This window comes from Panthera tigris, chromosome A1 (assembly GCF_018350195.1).
Source record: "Panthera tigris isolate Pti1 chromosome A1, P.tigris_Pti1_mat1.1, whole genome shotgun sequence".
Lineage (NCBI taxonomy): Eukaryota > Metazoa > Chordata > Mammalia > Carnivora > Felidae > Panthera > Panthera tigris.
In genome coordinates, this window is record NC_056660.1 from 72,242,889 (window position 1) to 72,269,230 (window position 26,342).

The 26,342-nt window shown below is 38.8% G+C and overlaps 1 protein-coding gene across 6 annotated transcripts in view; it reads right to left on the bottom strand.

Moving 5' to 3' along the window:
• The window catches only part of FGF14 (fibroblast growth factor 14), a 612,361-nt gene that overhangs the window by 328,447 nt on the left and 257,572 nt on the right, over window positions 1-26,342 (bottom strand). Inside the window, exon 4 of one of the 6 annotated variants that reach the window (XM_042979800.1) lies at window positions 8,647-9,161. The exons of the other annotated variants lie outside the window; for them this stretch is intronic. The gene's annotated coding sequence lies outside the window, so the exon portion shown is untranslated. The remainder of the gene's footprint in view (window positions 1-8,646; window positions 9,162-26,342) is intronic. 6 annotated transcript variants of the gene reach the window in all.

Consider the following 26,342-nt stretch of genomic DNA (forward strand, 5'->3'; position numbering starts at 1 on the left):
CAGCTTCATCGGCCCCGCCTCCCTCAGACACCAGGGCGCCTTTGCTCAGCCATCTGGATCTCAGCTCTGAGGCCCCTCCTTTAAGCTCAGACACACCAGCAGAAGCTCAGACACACCAGCACCAGCCCAGCAGCCCTACCCCCAGGGGTCTGTGTTTAAGATTCAGGAGGTCATGCTTCCAAGTTTCTAAGTTTTTCCCTTTCCCCCTCAACTTTAGTAGTGGTAGCTGCTTCCTGAAACTGCTACTTGCATGATACCTTCGAGTTTCTTTTTTACCTTTTAAATTACCAGCTGACAGCTTTTTAGCAATTAAGAATTCTTTGTATTACATTTCATCTGTTCAAATAACTGGTGTCATTTCTCTCTCCTAGCCAGACCGTGACTGCCACATCTACTGAAGACTGTCAAGATTATTTCTTTTTACTTGAACATTTGAAATAAACACCAACAAATATGTTTATACGTACACATAAAATGATCATAAATACCAAGTGCAACCCATGTGGACTGATACGGGGGTGACACGCTGGCGATTGATAAGCCACTGTCTCTTTCAAAGGTGACGAAGGGCTCTTGACAATGTGCTGAGCCAATCTCCCCAATCACAGTGAACTTTCATTCCAGGGAAATTGAGCACATTTATTAAAACAGTGAAAAAATGCTTTGTATTTATATGTAAAACACAGTCATGTGAGATACAGGCAAATTCGTTGTGCGGGACAGTCATGAACTGCTCTGCATCTGTAACGATTCTTACTCCGGGACACTGAGTGCCGGTGTACTCCCAGCCGTGAGCGACCATCGTGGTCCCCACAACCTCTGGAAACACCCCTAGGAGTAAGACCACATCTGCTGAGAATCCAAATGGCAATAAGAGGCAGGTGAGAAAATCCCCTTTATGAACTGACTTGCGGGGCAACTCACCCCAAAGTCCCTCCACAAGGACAGATGCCCTCTTATGTTTCTTTCCATGTGACAAGAGTCTGAAAGTGTGACTTAAAATGAAATTGTTTTTCTAGGAGGGATAACATACTAAAATAAATCATTAGCTATCTATAAACAATTTAAAAATCATTTCTCACATGTTAATTTCAATAGGAGAGAAATGAAACTACTACCAAAATACAATATTAATAATATCGCATTAATATTATTATGAATGTAGTATTGGTAATATGAATGAATATTTGTGTTAATGCATAATAATAGTATAATATGCAAATACTTCGGCACAACTACATCCGATCCTGAGAGTGAATATGCGGATCAATGTAGCTGTCCTGGAGGGCAGGACACAGGACACCAGAAAGGTACTGATGGTTTGAGAAGGGAAAGGAAAAAGACAAATAATAATACTTTACAACCATGGCAAAAACTATGATTACACAGCCAAAGTGTTATGCATAGGAGGCAACATGGAAGCATACAGTTGGGTTAGGGGACCCTAAAAACGAAGGTCGAGTTGAGTGAGAGCACATACATGCATGTGTATATCAATATATGTGTGTAGTTTAACTCTGGAAATCTAATGCGGACACAGATATATACATGTCGAATACAAATTGCACACATACCTTTACTTCTCTGGTATACACAGGATTTCAGTTTTTGTATCTTATTCAAAATTGTCAGAGTTGAGATATAACACTTTGTATATCCAGTATATTAAATACATGAAAGAGGAGTTATTAGGGCAGAATAGAAATAAAGATGGGTTTTAGCAAAGCCCAGATCATGAAATATTTGTAAAATCAGGAATAAATGACAAGTTATAGATGAATGGTAGTGAAATGAAAAGAAACAAAATTGTGAATGCTGAGGTTCGAGTCAAACTGCTGCCCAGATGATCAGCAAGAGATAGTTAATGGTGAAGCGCTAATCTCACTTAGACACTAGAATTGGAGTTTAGACTCCATGAAGAATGGTGACCAATCTTCTGGTATGCCAAGGGCAATGCTGATTTATGCCTGTCCTCCTGGTATCTATTAATTTTTTTCTAAAACAAAACAATACAAAACCAAAAAAACCCTGAAAGATGGTCTCCCTTGCTTGAAAACTTAAGTTTAACACAAACAAGTATCATTCAGTGAAAACCTAAGATGAGCCAGGGACTATACTTTCAGGTTTTCACCTGTGATCTTATTTACTCATTGGCACAACCAAGCCAGGAGGGGTGTTTTACCCTGTTTTATATCTCAGGACCCTGAGAGACTCAGAGAGGGTAGCTGACTTTTCCAAGAAGTAGTTTCCAACTATGAGAGGCAGGGTTCCAACCCACAGCCACTGGACTCCAAGCTGCCACTTGATGTGCCTGGATTATTCTTTCTGCACAAAGGGTGGGTGCCAAAGACAACTGACCAAGAAATGCAGACCTTTAGGTGGTCAGAAAGGCAAGAAACTGAACCTCAAGAGTGAATGTGCTTATTAATCTAGTTGTCTTGCAGGGCTTACCATAGGACACCAGAAAGGTAGTTACGATTTGAGAAGAGAAAGAGAAAAACCAAGACCTTGTTTGAATATGACAAATTAAAAAAAAAAATTAGGAAATCATCCACGAGATACATTTTAAGCCAGGCTACTTTATGCCACTGCCAGCACGCGAAATCCCCTATTTATATTCATAGCTCCCCCTTATCCATGGAGGATACGTTCCAAGACCCAGTGAATGCCTGAAACTCCAGATAGTACCAAACCCTATACAGACATTTTCCTATACGTACATACCTATGATAACACTTAATTTGTAAATTAGGTACAGTAGGAGATTAACAATAACTAACAATAAAATAGAATAATTATAACATACTGTAATAAAAGTTCTGGGAATGCGGTCTCTTTCTCTCTCTCAAAATATCTAATTGTAGGATATTCACCCTTCTCCCTGTGATGACGTGAGATGATAAAATGCCTATGTGAGGAGCTGAGGTGGGGGAATGATGTCAGCACTGTGACGCACCTTCCGGCTACAATTCACGTTCCAAGATTGGCCAGGAGGATCATCTGCTTCTGACCCCTGCTGAAGGCAGGCAACTGAACCCCAGAAAGGGGAACCAGGGAGGGGGACTCCAGTACAGGCAACTGCATATGAGTACAAGAGTACCTAGAGTACATACTTGTAGTAAAACGGCTTCTGTCTGCCTCAGGCAAACAACCAGAGAGCATGTTTTCACCTTCATGGGATTGGGTCATAAAAACAAAAAAATAAAAGCTATGTTCTTGAATGTTCTTCCCAGGTAGAACTCCAAAATCCCAGAAAGTTGCAGCAAAATGCCTATGACAAACTTCCATTGCTTTGCAGTTTTGACTCTGTCAAACTCGTAGGTGGTCGGCATGTTCCTTTCAAAATACAGTCATGCATCGCCTGTTCTAAAATGGCCAATGCTTTTCGAGCAGAAAGATTCAGAATCAAGCATTTTCCCAAATCTCCATATAGTAACAGACAAGTGTTGGAAATCTACTATCATTTGGTGAATCTGTTTAGGAGAAATAGTTTTCCAATAAGCTTCTGGACAAATTTATGGTGAGTTTAATGAATGCTTTTGTCTACTTGATCAAAGTGTCAAATCAGATATATTTACCATGTCTCCTTTCAGTAAGCAGCAAAACAGACATGGCTGACACTGGGCCATATTCTTTATGATACAAGTTACTCCAAGCCCAATATCTTAGACCAAACCAATAGCACTCAGATGCACAGAAGCAACTTTGGAGCCTAGGGCCAAACTGTTGACATCAAAAACTCCCTGGGATATAAAATGATTGAAAGAGTTGGCCACCTTCCCCTTTCCAAATTACCAACCTCATCTCCTTCACAGGAGAACTGTTTCTGTCCCAGAGCACATCTGTCAAACATATCCCCATGGAATGTTTGAAGCCACTCAGTGTGAGACGAGCAGAAGCCAGTGGAAAAGATGGACTGCTGGTGTGCAAAGCTCACTACTGACTGAAGTCAGTGTCCAAACCGTGAGCTAAGAGCCCTGCCTCCACTCATCACCATGAGCAACCAACTGAAAGAAAGCCCAAGTCTGGGAGACCAGCCGCTTACTGGAAAGCTTTACGGTTCCCAACGCAGCCCAAGCTGCATCTTTAGAGTCATGTGTTGCTCTCTCCCTTTTCAGGTGAGGACTGAGTCCCATCCCCAGCATGACCTGGGCTTTTCTGCACACTTTTAAAAAATGTTTATTACTTTTATTTTTGAGAAAGAGAGAACACAAGCAGGGAAGAGACAGAGAGAGAGAGGGAGACACAGAATCTGAAGTGGGCTCTAGGCTCGGAGCTGTCAGCACAGAGCCTGACGTGGGGCTCACACTCATGAACCATGAGATCGTGACCTGAACCGAAGTGCGACGCTTAGCCAACTGAGCCACCCAGGTGCCCCCCTGACTCTGCACATTTAATGAAAGTGCCTTGAAACCTAACTAGCTAGCTCTGTGTACCATCATCAGGAACAAGTAAGAACTTCCTTCTTTCTGCCTCACACACCTTGAGTATGCAGAAAACAAGCAGGCATTCTGTCACCAGTTTTCCTTTTTTTATTTAATATCCTATTTCCAAAAAGGCATGTCCTTGGACATTCATACTTAGCATGAAAATATGGTTGATATCTAGGTAACACCTAGATAATCTTCTAAGATTTTTTTCTCACAAAGGAGATATTGGGTTTTTTTCTGAGCAAATTGCAGAATTATGTGTGGACTTTTTCAGCAATTTACATATAACTTTCATGTTCTTATGCTGAGGAGGTATGTGACAGTTTAGAAATATGTTCTATTTATAGTAATTAATAATTTACCCTTGCTACATTTATTGCAATATTTATACAAATACATTGTGCATAATTAGTTTGATTAGGTTTAGATATTGAACTGTGAAACAAGCAAGAATGTATTCAGAAAGCAGGAGATGTTAAAAATGTTGCTGTTATTAAAAATGATTCAAACTGGTAGAGGTCAGAAGCAGCATATGAGCTGAATGCTGTGGTCTGAGTGCTCAAGGCAGGCCCTTCGCCCCTGCATTCGAGCTGACCTATCATTGGACATCAATTAGCATGCTTTTAGGACAGAAAAGACTACCTTGATGCCCAGGTGACCTCCAATGGACCAGATGTGCCTAAAATTATTTCACCAAGGGCAAGGCCTTTTATACCAAATTAAACTAGACTTCAAAATATAAATAACCTGAGAAGAAACATACTGACTTGAATCCACATTAAGATGTAAAGGGCAAAAAACAAAAATCGTTTCCTTCAGTTCTTTTTAATATTTTTTAGTTTATGAATTTTTTTTTGAGAGAGAGGAACAGAGACAGAGGGAGAGAGAGAATCCTAAGCAGGCTCCACACCACCATCAGCACAGAGCCTGATGTGGGGCTTGATCTCAGAAACCCGTGAGATCATGACCTGAGCCAAAGCAAAGAATCTGTTGCTTAACTCACTGAGCCACCCAGGTACCCCATCCTCTCCCTCAGTTTTGATTGAATTGGGGTGGGAAGTATAAGCTACCGACTATAAACCTGGTAGAAAGGGGACCTCTAGAAAAAGATAAGAACATGACCCTAAGGGGCAAGACTCCTCAGAGCAGAGAAGCAGCCACCTCAGAGTTTAGCCAAGGAGTAAGGGATTCAAACTCAGCTTTCTCTAGCTCCAAAGCCAAAGTTCTTTCCCATCTGTCATACATACTTCCATGATCCAATCTCTTATTTGTTAATAAAATGTCCTATTTGCTATTAAATCATTTGTTAAATATAGTGGGATATTACTCAGCCATCAAAAAGAATGAAATCTTGCCATTTGCAATGATGTGGATGAATCATACACTTATGATTTCACTCATGTGTGGAATTTAAGAAACAGAACAAACCAGTAAAGGGGAAAAGAGAGAGGGAGTCAAATCAAGAAACAGACTCAACTACAGAGAACAAACTGATGGTTACCAGAGGGAAGGGTGGGCAGGGTGGGGTGGGGGGGTTGGCGGGAATGGGCAAAATAGGTGATGGGGACTCAGGAAGGCACTTGCCATGATCAGCACCAGGTGTTGTGTGGACGTGTTGAATCACTACATTGTACACCTGAAACTAATATAACACTGAATATTAACTGGAATTAAAAAGTTTTAAAAAAGATTTAAAAAATTATTTGTTAATAAATGCATGTGTTTATCAGTATTTCATTTGCTGATAAGTTGTTTAATAAATAATATTTGTTTATAAAAGTATCAACAAAATAATGATGATGATGATGATGATGATGATGACAATACATGTAATTATTTGTCATAGGATCCTACTGGTGTGAGATTTGATATTCAGATATGTGCAGGTAAATTCCTCTGCCTAGAATATTTATTCATATCCACAGATTTATATAGAAGCTGAGGAGCCTTTTGAAGAAAGAAAAACTGTAACTCATATCTTTAATTGAAGCTTAGGTGTACATAGACATGCTTGATGTATCAAGATGAGCAAGGTTTTACATATCCTGGGGAAAATAATTCATCCTAAGAGAAAAGCGTGGTACGATAAGTCAGATGCAACACCGGAGCCTAAGAATCAAAGGAAGTGGTGAGTCAGGTAGAAAATGGTAGATGCCATGCACCACCCATGACCAAGTCATGAAGGCAAGCTGTGTATCCCAGGAGACAAAGGATTCTATGTGCAAACTAAAAGCCTGTCTTTCTAAAATCTGCATACTGGGTCACAAGCAATGCTGCTGTGGGACCCTCCCTTCAACAGGGTAACACAAGGGTAGAGCCATTTCTTTCCCAACCTTCAACACACTGCCAAGCCACCCCCTTCGCCCACCATGTTGTAGAAAAGATGCTTGATTGCTCTAGGCCACAGCAGATCTCTGGCTTTGTAGAGCTGAAGGTGGTGCTTCTAAACTTACCATCCAGCTAACATTGTCAAGTGGAGAGAGAGGGCTTATCAGTGGTAGCAATGATATCAGAGACCCAAGACGAGCCCTAAGTGTCTGAGCACAAGGAGCTCACTACTCGGGAAGTCCAATATTTTGGTGAGACTCAACAAGAGACAAATTGGGTCTTGGAGCCCCAACAATTTAGCTTCCAGTTTAGAGAGTCTTCCTCTATACCTCACAGGAGGTGCTACACTGGATTATGTACGTACATTAGCTCATTAAATTATGCAACAATATTTTAATGACATCAGATCATCCATATCTTGAGTAAGCTGCAGCTGAAGAAGATAAATTGACTTGCCTAAATTCACACAGCTTCTCCTCTTATTGCTGTATCATATGACCTCCCATGACCCTTCCACTTAGACCCTGACCTTCTAGCAATAACTTTTTATACAGAAAATGATTATTTGGGATCATGTCCTTTCCCTATAATTATATTTGAAATCAATAGAATATAATATGGTAAATAGAAAACCAAAGGTCAAGATGAGCAAACAGACACATCATGGATACACTGACAAAAGGGAATGGAGCACAAACTCACTATTTACATCCTTTTTAACTGCCAAATATGAGAATGGTGGCATAGTTTTCAGGCGCCTGGGTGGCTCAGTTGGTTAAGTGCCTGACTCTTGTTTTTGGCTCAGGTCATGATCTCACAGTTTTGTGGGTTCGAACCCCGAGTCTCTCCCTCTCTCTCTATGCCCCTGCCCCACTCACCCTGTCTCTGTTTCTCTCAAAATAAATAAGTAAACTTAAAATTTTTTTAAATAATTTTTTTTTAAGTTTTTTAAACATTTTTTTTTAAATTATCTTTGAGAGACAGAGAGACAGCAAGAGTTGGGGAGGGACAGAAAGCGAGGGAGACACAGAATTCGAAGCAGGCTCCAGGCTCTGAGCTGTCAGCACAGAGCCCAACATGGGACTGGGACACATGAACGGTGAGATCATGACCTGAGCTGAAGTCGGATGCTTTAATGACTGAGCCACCCAGGCACTCAAAAAAATTTTTCAAAAACAGGATTATGGTAGAGTTTTAGAAAGATAATAGGGCATGCTCACTCTTAATCTCAGACAAGCTTTGTGTTTTTTCCAAAGAAAAGTGCACTTCCAGGGGCACCCGGGTGGCTCAGTTGGTTGAGCGTCTGACTTCGGCTCAGGTCATGATCTCACGGTTTGTGAGTTCAAGCTCCACGTCGGGCTCTGTGCTGACAGCTCAGAGCCTAGAGCCTGCTTCGGATTCTGTGTCTCCCTCTCTCTGCCCCTAACCCACTCACATTCTGTCTCTGTCTCTCTCCAAGATAAATAAACATTAAAAAAATTTTAAAGAAAAGTGCACTTCCAGACAGTATGAAAACTGTAGATGAATAAGAATCAGGTGTACAATACACATTCCTTAGGAACAGTAACTATGGATGTTCTTCCAGTTTCCTTTGTGACAGACAACTGCCAACAGAATTAAGTTGTCAAATACTTATTGTACGGAGCATCCTTTCAAAGGACAAAAGACAAACTCTACTGAAAACTGAGCTCATAAACTGAGCGGGAGTGATTGATTTTGCGCAAACGATAACATATGTTTCAGCTATTTTCTAAGTGCTCCCAGTTAAACCATTTTAAGGGAACTCTAGACCATAGCAGCAGAACAAGTGTAAGAAGAAATGGCAGGAAAGTGTTTTCTTGCCCAAAGCCTTCAAGACATTTAATGGAGTTAGAAGTGTCCTCCTTACCTTCTGGACGGCTGCCGGGCTGACGCCTGACAAACTACCCATGGTATCTGACAAGCACTGGTAATGGAGGTGCTCTTTGTCCGGAGCCAGATCAGCTTGGTCCTCAAGGTAGGGAAACGTTGTGCTTATTTGCGTGAAGAAGCACGGTTAGGGGGAGCTTTTTTCTCAGGGGTTGGGGACAGAGGCCAGCTTGCAACCTTGCAAGTCCTCATTCTAGTGCACTGGCAGGAGGAAAGAGATGCAGGAAAAGAGCTAAATCACAGGGGACTCGCTTTGAAGTCTTGCCAGGCAAACTGTCATTTCTGCAAAAAGTCCATTTTTCAGAGATGATACTGAAGGTCTATTTGCCATCCTTAAAAATCAGGTGCACTTTGCTGAGGGGGGGAAGGAACAGTGAGGCGGTGGCAGTTAAAGAGTCCCCGATTCCACTCTCTGTAAAGGATCCACGCGAGAGACTGAACAGCGATGGTGAATCATGGGCTCACAGTTCAAGAACTGCTAAAAATATCTCTTCTCTGAAAGAAAATGAAAGTTCTTGAAGCAAAGAAACGTCACCTTTCTCACGGCGTAATGCAAATAACCGCATCGTCTTAGATCACAAGCCTCACAGGGTAGAAGGGAAAAGCTTACCCGATGACAGACTCGTAAGTATTTTGACTATTTACATGAGACCAACATGCTGGCACTCTAACGCTCTGTGAGGACATTTGTAAGGTTTTATTTGTTACGAACTGAATCCATACTCTTTTTGACTCAAGAGCCTCCATTTTCAAGTAAAAACATGTTTCTGTACCCTCCCAGATTTGATTGGCTTCTGTTAACAAATCATCAGTGTTTTAGGGGTGGCTGCCACTCAGTGTGGTCCTCATTAGCATCACCTAGGAACTGGCTAGAAATGCCAATCATAGGCCCCCACCCAGACCTGCTCAATGAGAATTTGCATGTTAAACATCTTCAGGTGGTCTGGATGCACCTTACGTTGGAAACACACTGTTTCAGAGATCCTTTACCTGGGTAAGCAGGTCCTCACCTGCCTTGCTGGAGACTTCCCCATTGTCAGTCATGGAATAATGCAGAAGTCACCACCCATCTAGGAATCAAGGATTACTAGCTATGCAAAAGTTCTTCTGCATTATCAGGGTCCAGGGACATTTACCCTGACTGTACAGAAAGTTAGTGATAGAGGCGGAAGTTCACTCTTAGTTCTCTAGCTCCCTAATTCAGGGATCTTCCCATTTATCACTTCATTGTTTGCCCTTTCTGTAATACCCATCCCCCCACTACTGTTTCATAGCCCAAACTGTAAAACAGTACATTTATTTTCAGTATACTCAAGGGCTAAGGATCCTTCTGGTACCATTCTTTCCCTAAACCAGTCATCAGCGCCATTGTCACGATCCTGCTCACCAACAAGATTCTATCAAGCTGTGAAGAAGTTCCAGTAAGAATGAAAGTAAGAGCAACCAACATCTAGTAAACACAGTGTTTGTCCTGGCACTCACTGAGTTAAGCTCCTTCCTGACTTAATCCTCATGATATCTCCATTAATGAGTGCTCACAATAACAGTTAATTATCTCATTATATTTTATAGGTGGGAAAACTGAAGGTAAAAAACTAAAGTCACTTGCACTAGGTCACACAATCAGTGACATTTATTCATTTATCCCTAGCTGGAAGTGACTGGTAATTTAGGTGCTCTCTCCCAAAGGCATTTGCGTTTGAACAACATTAAAAACCTTAACAGAAATGTTGAGACTCCAGCAGCTACCAGCACGAGGACCTTCTTTTACCCCTGACGTCACAAGCCCTACAACAGGGCCTGAAGTACAAACACAAAGGGAATAAATCAAGAATAAAACCCATTTCCCAGCAAGGATTGTGTCCAAAACCCACCTCCAGGGTGTATGGCAAGAGAGAACGTATGCAGGGAAAATATCAATTTTCCAATCTAAGGAGGTACTGCTCTACCACAACACCATTGCCACGTGGCTTTGCTTGAGAGGACATTTGCTAAGGAGCTCAGAAAAAAACAAGGCAAGTGGCTCATTTCTCATTGTCGGTAAACTAATGATTATGTCCTGAAGGCAGTCCGTGTATGATGACCTGCTGCTAGAAGTGAGAATTCTACATTTTGACTGAGAAAGGAGTATTTTTCCATTGTTTCAGGCAGTCTTTATTCTTTTTCCAAGAGAAAAGAAGAAAATTGCTGCCAGCATTAAGTAGGTCTAGAGGAATAATTAGGTATTTCCCCTGATCATTTAATTGACCATGGTTGACCTCTATTGGAGCCAATTAAATTTCTTTCATGAGGAACCACTGACCTATTTTATCCCATTTTCATGTATCCCAATATTTGACAAGATGGTGAAAAAGTCTGATTTGTTTCTAAATGTTTATTAATCTTTAATTGCTAGAAATTCTAATACATCTCTAGGCATTTTTATCATTGATAATCACTAGCTTCGATGGAGAGTTTTCTGCATTATTGGAGAGTAGGTTTCTAAAAGCATGAAATATTACAATGTTAAATATAGCTAACTGGGACATTTATTTTGTTTTTCCAACAGGGCTTGGCTGACACATTGTTCGTACAATACACTCAGCGATCCAGAACCAGTAGTTTTTTAAGTGGAAAAAATTAAATGGGAAGTGCTCATCATTTTGCAAACTCAATTTTCAGAGCATTTCAGTGCGCTCAACCAGATGTGTTAGGTGGTCAGAATATCATGGGCGATTGGATTAAACACAGAATGTGTTTAATTTGAAATGATCAATGTCATCATTTGTTAAGAATGCTCAAGTGCCAACATATATTGCCATATATGATAATTAATATTTTGCATATTCAATGAACATTCCCTGAAGATGGTGATGAATCCCAGGTTGTAGTAAATACATTGATTACAGGGCCTATACTGATATCATGTTACATTCAAACAGATCAGTGGCTTTTTGCATTGGATCACAAAACTGCTGAGAAGCACTTTAAAAAATGGTTCCACTTCAAAAATTTTTTCTAGAGAAATAAAAACCTCCTTTACATAAAAACACTTAACCTGAATATTTTTATTCAGTGAACCCATGTAGTACAGAGTGATTGATGCCAAGATACACAAACAGCTAAGAATTAAAAAAAAGATCTAATGTTAAGTCACTCTTAATAACTGAAAAAGCTTTACCCCTAAAGAAAATGATCACAAGGTAAATAGCTGTGTGCAAACATTTCTATTTGTGTTTATAAATAGAAGCCTTACATATTTCCAACAGGGCTGGCTTAAGAGAAAATATGCTTACATGCTTTCTAAAAACATAGGGGAAATACATTATGCTTTTGGTTAATAAATAAAATAGTTACTTGCATGCTCAGTTTATCTTTATTTATACAAAAATCATATACCATTAAAGTACATATTAGTTGTGAATCAGAAAAATAATTCAGGTGGTCCATGCCTATACTGAAGATGACCTGAATAGCTTGTAGAACCATTTTTTAAAATGCATCCATGGTGTGGACTGTTCCAGGATATAAGCAAGACAACAACAAAAGAATATAAGCAAGACACAATATTCTGTTCCTTTCTCTCTTGATTAGGCCTTGTAACAAATAATTTGAAACTTTGGCAGATTTTACCCTCTCTTGAACTTCATTTTGATAACTACTAGTTGTATTTTGTATAAAAGACACAATTTAGGGACAACATTCATAAAAATTGGTCTGAAACAAAGTTGGATATAGAACTTTGTCAAAGTCCTAGGTGCTGACCCTTTTGAAATCTGGTTCCCTGGTATTGTTGAAAAGTTGTGGTAAAATTTATGTGAATGGCACAATATTTAAGTTTCAGGTCAAAACTGATAAAATCATGATGAAAAAGTAGGCTTGAATTCTACGGAAAAATAGCTGGAAATTTGTCAACTCTCTTTTGGTTTGATTTACGCAATTGCATCTTGACAGGAACATTTTTAATAGTGAGCAAATTCAATTCAATACACATTGTAAGCACTGTGGGGGTATTCAAAGATGAGGAAAGCACAGTTACTGATCTCTAAGAAAGAGAATAAGAGAATGAAGCTAAGGAAAGTGCTATATTTATTGAGCACTTACTATGCCTTAGACACTTCCAAGCATTTGTTCTGATTTAATGTATAAAAAGAGATGTAATGAGTGCCTGGGTGGCTCAGTGAGTTAAGTGTCTGACTCCTGATCATGGCTCACATCATGATCTCACGGTTTGTGGGATCAAGCACCAAGTCAGGATCTGCACTGACAGTGCAGAGCCTGCTTGGGATTCTCGCTCTCCCTCCCTCTCTCTCTGCTCCTCCCTTCCTTGTTCTCTCTCTCCCTCTCTTTCTCCATCCCCCCAAAATAAATAAATAAACTTTAAAAAAGAGAGAAGTAACTATTGACGAATGTTTGTATATGGTTGGTGCAAGAGGAAAGGAACACTGATGTCTTACGAAGTAGCTAGTATTTAGACTTACTTTAAAGATGAGGTGTGATTTCAGAAGCAGAGAAAAGGATGGCATTCCAGGAGACTAAAACTACATGAGTAAAGGCATATACACAGCAAAAATTACAGAACATACTTAGGAAACAGTCTTCTGGTTTGACTGTGTGGTTGGCATGCTGGGGCAAAGAGAGAATTTTTGCCTTCCTTACCACCACAGAGTTATGGTGTGTAGTAAACAAAAAGATATATCATTTGGGAATTCAGTATATATAAAATATTCCCAATGACTTTAATAGATTAAGTGAATATATTTTTATAGCATTTCTTTGGGACATTTATAAGTTATTTAGACTAAATAATGATAAAAAGTTGAATTACATTAATAGTAATGCATTATTCAAAATGAATTCATTAAATATGAATTACAGTTTATGTGATGATCTCTGAAAATGATCAAAATGATTTTTGTGCTCTAAATTGATTTTCTTTTTAATTTTACCTATTGCATCAATTTGGGGGAAAGCCAATATGCTTTTCCCTATTTTCTTTCCATACCCTAAACTTTGTGTTATGCATGTAATTTCCTTCTTTATGAACCACCCAAATGTTCCTACTTTCATACAACAGGAGATGTGGTTTGTCTACTATTAAGTTGTCATCTGTTTGCTTCTGAGTAGTTTGCCCCAGAAAACTGTGTCTCACACATATTTGTATTCCTAACACTGTATCTGGAAGACAGACCTTTGTAGTAGTAGATCCTGGCCAAAAGAGCAAAGGATTAGAAATATTTGCCGGCTAGGAAATATTTGCTAAGAAGAGAATTGTGTTCAAAAAGCCAAATCTGGGATCAGATTGGCTGAACCATGCTAAGACACCATATCAGCTCAGCACATACATGTCTATTCTGTTCTCTCGTCCACCATGTTTAAGTTTCTCAGAGCAGAAATTGCATCGTATGCCGCTTCACATCCTCAAATCTTAGCACAGTGCTTTGGGCAGAGTTAAGTGGGAAATATATATTTTACTTGTGGTGAATATTAACAATAATAATAGCAATTATTGAATACTTAACTATATACCAAGACTGTATAATAGAGAATGGATTTCATAGGCTCAACAAAAAAATAATTAAAACAAAACCAAACAAACAGAAAAAGACCCAAATCTCCAGACGCTTATCGTCAGTCAGTTGGGAACATAAAAGTAACCATAAATTAAATTGAAACCAGTATGAAGAAATATATCCAAGCTCAAAATGCTTTGGACTTCATGTTTTGAGAAGAAAGAATGAGCGATCAGAGTGAGATGAATTTAGTCAGCACAGATTTCTGTGGAAAAAGCAAAAAGGGTGAGCAACATGGATTGGGGAGAAATTAAATGAAAACATCCTTAGTAAAAAGGGGAGGGTGGATTCCAATGAACCCCCATATCAAGAAGGAATGGTCAACAGCTAATTGCATCAGTCAGTGTGTCCTTACCAAAACCTTACCTCTGCATAAACCAAAATGTGTGAAATCACAATGTATTATGCATTTTATCATCTACTTCATCTCCCAGGTCTACAGAGCCCTGCCTTACCCCAAACAGTGGCTTGGACCATTTCCCTTGGAATCGTCACCTCAGCCCCCAAGCAACACCTCATGGTTCCAAGCACCTAAATTTGATACCAGGAATGTTCAACCCAGCTTTGCAATACACTTCTTGGGGAGCTTTTAAACATACTGATACTAAGGGTAGAAATCTACTTCACAGATATAGTTCTAAAAGCAATGTGAAGAACAGTATATGTCATTTTTTGTAAAAATGGAGAATTTTGACTTTAAGTCATGTAGAGGTATTATACATCTTCAAGATATAAATTGTAATAAATGACAATAACCCAAATTGGTAACTAATCACAAGAGAAAATAATTATTTCAAGTGACTTTTTAACACAGAAGTCTGAACATATATTCAAGACAAAAGAAAACCTAGTGTGAAATTTTAACGTTTTTATTGTTAGTAGTAACACTGAAATTGCAATTTTGAAATTACAGTATTTATACTTATATAAAGAATATATATATATTTATATATGGAATAATTGTGTAAGTATCTTGTTATTAGGAACCAAGATTATAAATATTAAAGAGAAAGTTAAGAAAAAACTTGTAGTTTTAAAGTATCAACTTTTTATTTAAAAATAAAGTTTTCTAACCTGACAACTAAATGGGCCTAGATGATTAGGATTTAAACATGTCCGTATCATGAGTAGTTTTATAGGGAGGAGATCTATCAGAGGAATTCAGGAGCTGGAATTCAGGGGAACGGACAGAAAAAGTGGATATACTTAGTCCAATAACAGTGCTTTCACCAGAAGAAAAAATAATTTTGGAAGTAGCACAGATGCATGGTGTGTGTTTCCAGATAATCTTCTGCCTCAACCACATCCCACAAAGCCTTCGTCCAGAACCCTGGTGAAATGAGGCTTCTCAAATAATTGGTTAATAGCTCAAAACCCATAAAAGATTGGACAGTGCAACATGGTGTTGCCTTATGGCTTATGTACCATAGAGAAGTGATCTTTAAATTATGGGATGTGTACCCCGGGGCATACACAAACACTTCTTAAGTTACTCCGGACATGGATGGTGTAAGGAAATCAGATTCTGAATCCTTAGCCGCCACAGGAACGCTTTTCTAAAATTCTCTGCCTGAGACAGCACCTGCCTTGGAGGTCTCACACTATTCTTCAACTGCTTGCCCACTGCCCCCTCCCACGAATGGGCTTCCCCCATTGCACAGAGGAGAAGTACATCTTTCCCTGACCAGGAGCCTTCTGTGGCACATCACCTAGAGGTAAAACTCTGGTCAAGGTGCAATTCAACATAGCGGTGTCCTCCAAGTTTCTTTCACCATGTCCACACCCTCCATCCTAGGAAAATCCGCATACCTAAAACTTTCAGGTTTTCTATTTAGTAATTATCAATTTTTAAAATTAAAAAAAAGACTCAATTTTGAGTCATTATTTATTGTTAATAATTGTAATGGGAACTCAGTACAGATGATTTAATCTGTGGAACCTTCTTTCCCAAGAAAATGTTTAAATTCAGTTGTCATTCGTAATCATATTTTGTTGCTCAGAACTGTATGCTATAGGCTGTTAAGTATTTGGGTGGGAATGTTTGCTTACATTAATCTATACACCCTTGTATTTTACCCTGAAAATATTCTTAATTAAGTGTATAAATTGTGCATACCCAAATACTCCTCAGAATTTGTTAGATTCAGAAATGCCTTTGATTTGACAGTGGGAATGTAATGGGACCACTTTTGCTTTATAAAGCGTATTGAGAACATAGCTAATGGGGTGTCAGTATCATTGAGGTCCTAATCAAAGGTCTGTCTTGTCTGGCTTAAAGGCAATTAAATATCAAATTGGAGACATCTAACGTAAGCAAAACTATCAGTACAGCTTGCTTGTGGGGGGGGGGGGTGGGTGGGTGGCAAAGAAAATTGTTCTCTGCCATGGGAACCTTATTTTGGCATTTAAGAGTTATGTTTCAATTGGGAGAAGTGAAATGTAAATTGACCAGGACAGAATGAGAAGTCACTAATGACTGAAATATTGTTCGTAGTCACAACAAATCCACAGGCTGTATTAGAGTCACAAGTTTTGTTCTGCTGGGCTGTTTTTTTGCATTTAAAAACAACAGATTAAAAAGCAACTTATTTTATTCACAAGCTTACCAGAGCAAAATGTCATCCAACACGGTGAGGATGTCTAAATATTCTGGAACTTTTTTAGTTTTCCAGTATTCTATCAGCCTGCTATTTCTATATCAGCTCACACTGACATGTGTAGTAGGATTTCTTTTTTTTTTTTTTATGTTTATTTATTTTTGAGAGAGAGAGAGAGAGCACAAGTAGGGGAGGGACAGAGAGAGAGGGAGACAGAGAATCCCAAGCAGGTTCTGGGCTGTCAGCACAGAGTCTGATGTGGGGTTTGAACTCACAAAGGGTGAGATTATGACCTGAGCCAAAATCAAGAGTCAGATGCTTAACTGACTGAGCCAGCCACGTGACCCTAGGATTTCTGATCTTTGCTGGCATCGCTTTTATTATCCTTTACGCCTCTTCCACCTTTCCTCCCCTCACCACCTGGACCTTCAGACTCTCAACAGGCACCTTCACCTTCTACCTCATGATTTCCTGACATTAAGCCCCCAGAAGTCATTTGTCCACATCTACCACTTCCTCATCTACAGATACAATGATAGCACGAGCCCCTCACTATAAACGGTGATTCTTTTCCTAGGTTTCCTGGGAAAACCCCTTTTAACGTCTTAAGAGACCACCCCTCCAAGGTTTGCAGTATTTACCTTAGTGTGAAATCCAGTGGATATTTTTCAGTCTTTATGAACCCTGATTATTTGGTAGCATCTCATACTGCTAAAAATCAAAATGCAACTTCTTATAAGCATTCTGATCATTATGGAAAGGTTTAGTTATTTCCCCTAGATTGTATCTATTCTGGCAGGAAAGTGAACAATTTGGTTTTTGAAAGATTATTGAAAATAATTTTGCAATAAATATTTTCAACAAAATAATAATAATAATAATAATAATAATAATGACAAATATTAAGGACCTAAATGTCCCAAGGCACATTTTTTAAAAATATTTATGTATTTATTTGGGGAGAAAGAGAGAGTAGGGGAGGGGCAGGGAGAGAGAGAATCCCAAGCAGGCTCCATGTTGTCGGCACAGAACCTGATGCAGGGCTCAATCTCACGATGGTGAGATTATGACCTGAGCGGAAATCAAGAGTCAGACACTTAACCAATTGAGCCACCCAGGTGCCCCTCAAGGCCTATTTTAAATGCTTCATATTTAATAATGCATTTGACCCCAAAATAACTCTATGAGATAGGTCCTCATATTTTCTCCATTTCACAGGAGCTAAAGAGAAATCTTAATTAAATTGCTCAAGGCCATAGAAGTGGCATGTATATGAACTCAAACTGCTTGACTCCAGAACCTGCTCTCCCACCCACCAAATGATGTTGTAACCAATAAAATTCCCTTGACCAGATGCCTCATGCCCAAGAAAGCACATTAATTGGGATTTGGTTATAAGGTATAGCATCTAAAAAACTGACATAAAGACGATGATGAAGAGAAAGGAGGAGGAGGAGGAGAGGAGGAAAAAGAGAGAAGGGAGGAAAGAAGGAAGGAAGGAAGGAAGGAAGGAAGGAAGGAAGGAAGGAAGGAAGGAAGGAAGGAAGGAAGGAAGGAAGGAAGCTTGGTAACAATGAGCTAATAAAGAAGCACCTCCATGTCAGGTAGCTTCCAGTAAGTAGAGCAAAACCAAAGCACAGAAAGAGTAAAGAATTTGTTCAAGGTCATAAAATTAAGTCTGCAACAGAGTTTTCTAGGTCATATGCAGCCGACCATGCCTGCTACCTAGATTGAGAAGAACCAACATTTTCTTTTAAGCACGTTGCTAAGTAAAATTACAAAGATGGTAGAAGGAAAAATGAAAAGTTAATCAGTAATTTGATTAAGTTAGAAAATGAACTTTTGCTTAAGAATAAGATACTTGAGAAAAGCATTAGGGCAATTAATTAAAATGCATATAATGTTGCTGCTATAGGAATTTAGCTCAGAGAGGAGGATTAAGTAAAAATAGATTTTTCTTCACAGACAGAACATCGAGGGGGTACACAACAAAGAAATGGTAATAATTTTTTTAAAACCAGATGATCAAAGTTTTGCTCAATTTTCCAAATTCAAACAATGGGCAGGTTTCAAAGTCCCTACGCAAGGTCCTTCCGTTTTCACATGGTCCCCATTACTTTTCTTTCATATTACTCTACATCTTTAAAGCAGCTTTTGCATCATGTGGCTGATGTCACCAACTGTTTTAAAGGTGAATGATCTTTGTTGAATCTCATTCTCCTACCCCCACGCCCAACCAGATTTTAAGCTCTTTACATGCTGAGACTCGGTTTGGATTCATTTTCAAAGACCTACTGCAAGGCTCTGCACCAAATAGGCAAGAAACAAGAAGGGCAACAGTCCTTTGTATGAATTTAATATTTTAAAGTGGAAGTGTTTGGACCTAGAAATAAGTGACCTTAGTTCGTGGAAACACTGCCATGCTTCAGATCATTCATCATTTCTCTAGAATGCAAAGTACATTTTAGACACAGATAGTACCAATGAGACACAGCTTTACATAGGGATAAAGGATACTCTCCAGCCTATTCTCTAAAACCCAGGGAGTAGCAGTAGGGCAGGGATAAGAAAGAATGGTGACCAAAAAAGGATTTGAAGGTAAAAAGCAAGAATGAAAACTGTTCATGGCCAGGTAAATTCTGGGGAACAAGGTCTGTGCTATGAAAGGAGAGAAGAATAGAAAGTAGTATTCATTAACAGCGACTAAAAATTAAAAAGCTGCCCCATTTGAAAGTATTAACTGGGTTACTAAAAGAAACCTGGAAAAATTACTGTGGGCTGTGAAGTGTGGATCTGGGACAACAGAGAGTATAGGAAAATGCAATTTATAGAGTGGAAAGTTAGATGGGATTTTTTAAAAAGAACATTCAGTTTGACCACCATGATGGAGATATTTATGCTCTCAAGAAGAGAGAAATGTTGAGGTATAGCCATGTTGGGGTTCTGTCACAGCAGAAGTAGAAGACAATGGAATATTAGCAGTTAAATTAGGGGAGAAAGGCCCATTTTCTTTACCAACAGATTTATTTGATATTTACTGAAATTAAAGAGATTTAAAGCAAAAGGGAAATCAGGCTCCTCTTACACTTAGGCATGGAATCAGATCTAGAGATACTCTGTACTGCTCATCTGCTCAAACCTCTAATATGCTGGGCAGATTTTGCTTCTCCTCACCCAAGAGCAGGAGGGCTGGTACCTTCCTTACTTATACTAATCTGATGTTTCCAGTATTTCCTTTTGTTTTTTCTACCATGACTAGCTTTCTCTTGAGTCTACTTCCTTTTGCTCCATTTTCTATGTTTATGTCTATTCATCAAAAAGTCCTTTTTAAAAATGAAAAGTTTATGCTGGTAAATAATAATGTTATCTTTAGCTTCCTTTTCTCTATATTTAAAAATAATAATTCCTTTACCCTTTACACTTAGAAATAGTACTACTTTAATGTCGAGAACATGTCTCAATTTCTCCACATTGTTTCTGAAGGTCAGCAAACCATATGAAATTCCAATAATTCAATGTAAAATGTAATAACCATATAGTTCCATAGATGTTGTTATTGTTTTTAGTTTATCTCTTTATTGGAGTTATAAAACACTGCCTACTTCTTTTACTAAATAAAACCTTCAGATATTACTGTTTAATATGTAAACTTGATCAAATTTGCCCCATATTATTGCATCTCATCGATAACTTTTTTTTCCTAAGTTTGTCAAGCTAGTTCTCCAATTCACTAGTCAATTAGAATTCTTTGTTGTTGCCAAATTGGAAAGTTTTATCAACTTTTCTTACTATGTATGTGTTTATATTATAAAACAAAACATACTCATAGTAAAATTGATAGAAAATATATAAAAGTATTAAAAAGTCACTTATAGTGCCTTAACCTATAGATAGCCAGTGTTGATATTCTGCTGGGCATCACGTAGAATCATAGCGTTACTTCACAAAGACTAATAAACAAAACACTTGCTGATATACGAAGACCAGTCCATGAATTAGGAAGATGTTGGTTCATGGTAACTGTTGATGCAAGTGCATCCTGACCAGCCATTGGATACTAGCCACTCTGGCTTGGGAGATCTTCCCTCAGGAAGATGGCAAGACGAGAAAGCCATTTTGCAGTTGGCTGTTTTGACCAATAAAGCAATAAACACTTGAAAAACTATTTGTGGGGCGCCTGGGTGGCTCAGTCGGTTAAGTGTCCGACTTCAGCGCAGGTCATGATCTCATGGTTCATGGGTTCGAGCCCTGTGTCAGGGCCTGTGTTGACAGCTCAGAGTCTAGAGCCTGCTTCGGATTCTGTGTCTCCCTCTCTCTCTACCCCTCTCCTGCCTGTGTGTGTCTCCCTCTCCTTCTCTCAAAAATAAACATTTAAGAAAAATTTAAAAAAAAAGAAAAACTATTTGCTTGTTTGCTCTTAGTTTTTATTATAGATTGCAATGGATTGGAATTATTTCTTTTTAGAATAGATTTTGCATAATATAACATGGTATAATACACCCAAAAGTATTTCAACAGCTATTTATTGTCTAACTTTCCTTTGGGCAACTGTTGATGTGGCTATGAAATGGGTTAATATAAAAGTTTTACCTTATTATCAAGAGCTTAGAAGTTATGAGATTTCATTACTGTTCTCAGCTCTCGGGGAAAGCTTGCATGGGGATTAGGCTGTTGGTTTCTCACCCAAACTTGCTCTTCTCCTTCAATTCCCACCTGGATTGTTAGCACCACCATTCAGATGGTGACCCACGCCAGAGAGGTCTTGACATTTTCTTCTCCCTCATTCTGACATATGTCTCATGCACTTGCTTCACATCTTTAGATCATATCCACTTCTCTCTTACAATGTCTGGGCACTGTGTTTGAATGACAATCATCTCTCACCCAAAAGTCCTCACTGCTGCCTCTCTGTCTCACTCTGTTCTTTCTCCAAAAAAAGTATCCAGAAACAGATTTTATGATCTGCACCCACTCTGATCATGTCACTGTGGCTTAATGCTTGTCACTGATTCCTCATTCTTTGCTCTGTTCAAGATAAATTCCAAACTCCTTAGCAAGACACCCTGGGCCTTTTAATATATGACCTCTGTTCAACCCCCACGTTTTTCTCCTTCTACCCTCTAGCCTTGCCTGTCATGCTCCAGCCTTACTAAACAAGCTTGGGTCCTTGGAATGCAGGCTTTTTTTCATGATGTTGCCTCTGCCTTAAGCACTTCCCCTTTCTTCATGGCCCCCCTCTATCCATGTGTGTCCTGCTTTGCTTTGCTTTGCTAATTCAGTATCAACCTCAAGCTCTGTATTTAGACATCATTCCTCTGGGAAGGCTGCTCTGATTCCCCACCACCACCACCACCACTGTAACCTGGAGACCTGTGCCCTCATAGTCCCCTGACTCTGTCCCTACTGCTATTTACCTGACCATCTCCTCCCAGAAGGAGCTCCCTGGAAACACAGAGAGAAATGTTACCTCCCTGTGTCCTTTCACCCAGCACGATGTTGTGCTAATAGTAAGAGCTTAATACGTATAAATAAGTTAATTAAAATTATTGCATTTCAATCCAATACCACTTTCATTATTAATCAGGATCACAATCCCATATCCTGATTCGTATCAACCAGCAGTCATTTCAGGGGGATGCAAAAGAGATGGGTTTTGTGATCAAAAACACAGCTCTTCCATCACCATGATGAGTGATTAATGGCTCATTACTCAACCTCTCCAAATTGCATTTTCTGTAAAATGGAGGAAACTAATACCTACCTCATAGGACCAGCTGGCAAATCAGACAGTGAAGTAGAGCCCCCACTTCTGGTCTGGATTATTATTTAGACACAAACTATATTGTCCACAGCACCCCCACCCCCACCCCCACCCCCACCCCAGTCATGTGCATCCGTGGGATGAAAATCTGCCATTTCTTCAGTCAAATGCTCTACCCCTGGGCTATACCCCCAAGAATCTGCTGCTTCTGAGTGTTAGATGGTTGGTGTTTATTATTCTACTTTCTATAGTTTTCTGTATATTTGAAGTTTTCAATAAATAAAATAAATAGGTTTTTTTTAAACCGAAAAAATGAAATGGTAACAATTCTTCCTTTCCATTGATGGGATTGAAAATAAAACCACCAACACTGAGCCTGTTAGGTCAAACATACAGTTGAAGTCTCTGTCCTACCATGTTAAGTGTAGTTTCTGTGCCCTTCATGCACTAATATTTTTCAGAGATTAAAATAGAATAAACAAGCAGCTGGATTAATATATTTTATATTTGTATCAATTTAAATAAAATAGGTATTGAAAGTTTTGGTACATGCTAGGTAGTGGTATAGGAATAACTTGTGTTATATACCTTTATAATTCACATACTGTATATTTCATGATATATTGTCATGACTTCATTTAAATCAAAGATAAATGTCTTAGAATATTCATATATCTTAATATAATCCATTTTTAATATATTATCACTCTTATTTTTATTGTAGTAAGATACATAGAATATAAAAGTCACCACTTAAACCATTTTTAAGTGTACAATTCAGTGGTATTAATTACATCTAAATCCTATGCAATCATCACCACTATCTATTTTCAAAATGTTTTCATCATCTCAAATATAAACTCTGTACCCATTAAACTCCCAATCCCTCTCTCCTGTCTGGCCCTGGTAACTAACCTCTCATCTGCTTGAGGTCTCTATGACTCTCCTATGCTAGTGACCTCATCTATGCATGGAATCATAAAATATTCGCCCTTTTGTGTCTGGCTAAGGTATATGCATGTTGTAGCCTGTGTATTTTTACTTCATATATTTTTACTTTACCTCACTTTTTTACAACTTGGATAAAATTCCATTGTACATACATAACACATTTTCTTTGTCCACTCATCTGCTGGTGGACACTTGTTTCCATCTTTTGGCTGTTGTGAACAATTCTGCAGTGAACTCTGGCATACCAGTATCTGCTCAAGTCTTTGGGTATACGCCTCAGAGTGGAATTGCAGATCGTATGGTAATTCTATACCTAATTTCTTGAGGAACTGTCAAACTGGTATCAAGCATAGTCACAACCATATTCCAATTTTATGTGACAACAAATTTAATAATAGTAGTAGCAACACGAATCATGTTACTAAAAATGCCAAACTTTTATAGAGCACCTCCTCTATGCCAGCATTGCATCTAATTTTTTCAACAACTCTGTATTATAGTTATTAGGAATAACCCCATTTTACAATAGTTATTAGGATTAAGCCCATTTTACCAAAGAGGGAACGGGGTTAACAAATGAAGCCATTTGTTTACATGGTGCTGAAGATGGAATGAAATCTCCTTCTCTATGAAACCCCTAAAGAAGATCTGACCGTTGATATCGTGTGGGTAGACTCAGAGTCCCAGTGACTAGAACAACCTGATCAAGGTCACAAGCTGAGTACTGCAGGGTCTACACTATGACTCACCGATCGATGACCTGTCCAGTGCTTTTCATTGCACCTGGCTACCTGCCCCAAACTCCTCAAATGTATAACATTATCATCCTTTTATATCTATAAATTTATATTCTCTTTTAAATGAAGCTCTGTGTATCTCATCAGGAGAAAATAAGGACCAAATTTAATAAAATAACAAATACCTATTTATTGAGCAATGTCTTTGTACTAAGCATTAGACCAAGTTTTTCACACCTATTTTCTCATTTTAACTTCACAACAAACCTATGAGCGATGTATCATCAATTTTTACTTTTCAGGTAATGTGTAAACTAAGTCTCAGAAAAGTCAAAGAACTTGCCCAAGGTCACACAGCTACTAACCTGTAAAGCAAGACTTTGACTCCTGGTTTGCTTAAATTCGAAGTCCATTATGTTAACTCTTATTCTGTAATACCTCTCCATCATAAAGAAAATCAGATCAAGCATCATGAGTATAAATCTTTACGTTCAGAACAAGAAACCATGAATCAGAACCACCAATGCTTATGGCTTTATTAATAAAAATCACTTGATTTCTTAAAGTTCTACTCTTTTTGTTACAATTGTCAAATTCGTGGAATGTTGGTTTATCCTAGATTCCTTCTGGGCAAGGCAAAACGGGAGAAATTTCCACATCACTGAGCAGTGCCAATGACTTGCATGAAGGACAGACTAAAGAAACAAATGAATGAGGTTTACAATAAGATTGTTAACAGAGCTACAGGTAAATAGTAATAACTATTTTCCTGTCCTGTTATATTAAATGGTCTCTGTTTTCAGCTGTCATGTGTCTCTCACTGTGAGTGACAGAACAAACAAGCATGGCTAAGCTGTTAGCTGTTCTAGTGCTTTATTCCTCTATCCCCCCTCTTGCAATGAACTTGCTTCCCTCACCAAGACAGAAGGACCGTTTTGGGAACACTGCCCACCTTAGCTGTCCTAGAGAGGCCATGTAGTGATCAATAGTGTGGTTGTTACTTCACACCGCCCAATACCAAATCCTGGCTCCATTGCTTACTAACAAGTGAAACTAGACAAGTTGCTTGACTTCTCTGCGCCTTGGTTTCCTCATCTGTAAAAAGGATAATTATAGGATTGTTTAACTCATCTAGTTGTTAAGAGGGAGATCTTTGGGGGATGTGTCGGTGGCCCACTCTGTTTAGTGTCTGACTTCAGCTCAGGTCATGATCTCACAGTTCATGAGTTTGAGCCCAGCATTGGGCTCTGTGCTGACAACACAGAGCCAGCTTGGGATTCTCTGTCTCTGTCTCTGTCTCTCTCTCTCTGTCCCTCCCCTGCTCGTGCTCTTTCTCTCTCTATATCCCATAAATTAATTAAATAAATGAACAAACAAACAAACAAACAAACAAACATTAAAAATAAAGAGGGAGATCCTTGGAAGAGTAGCCTATACTAGGAGCTCAATAGTTGTAAGCTATTATTACTATTATTATTATTATTATTATTATTATTACTATTACTATTATCCCTTACTACCTTACAGAGAAAAATCAGTCTTTCCTGAACTCTGGCTTCTGTGAGAAGCTGGCCAAATATGACCATGTCTGACAAGAAGGTTGGCCAAGTAGGAGGCAGAAGGCCCCTTAGTCCCCAGAGCTTGCTGTTAACAGAAAACTAAGCAGGAATTCTATAATCCCCATTTGACTCTGAACATAAGTTCCACAGAAAGGAAGTTTGAATTAGTTCTAGTAAATCAAACTTACTAGATTTATTAACAAAGATGGGCCACATGGCTCACTCTAATGTGACTGTTGATTTGGTAAAAGCCCATTCTCACCCTCCCATAAACATTTGTTAACACCTCCATGTCACAGAGCTGAAGGCAAAAACAGAAAATTTGAATCTCATTCTCAGGATCACTGGTCAATGTGTGGGGAGTCAATGCGTGGTCAATAGGTGCTTATTTCTAAAGAGAAGTGGCTTAGGGTGGGAGATATTAATGGCATTCTCCCCGGCCATAGGCAGGCTTTTATTAATGCTGAGTTCTCTTACAATTTGAAAATTACAACTCTCCTTTAAGGAATCTTTTCAATC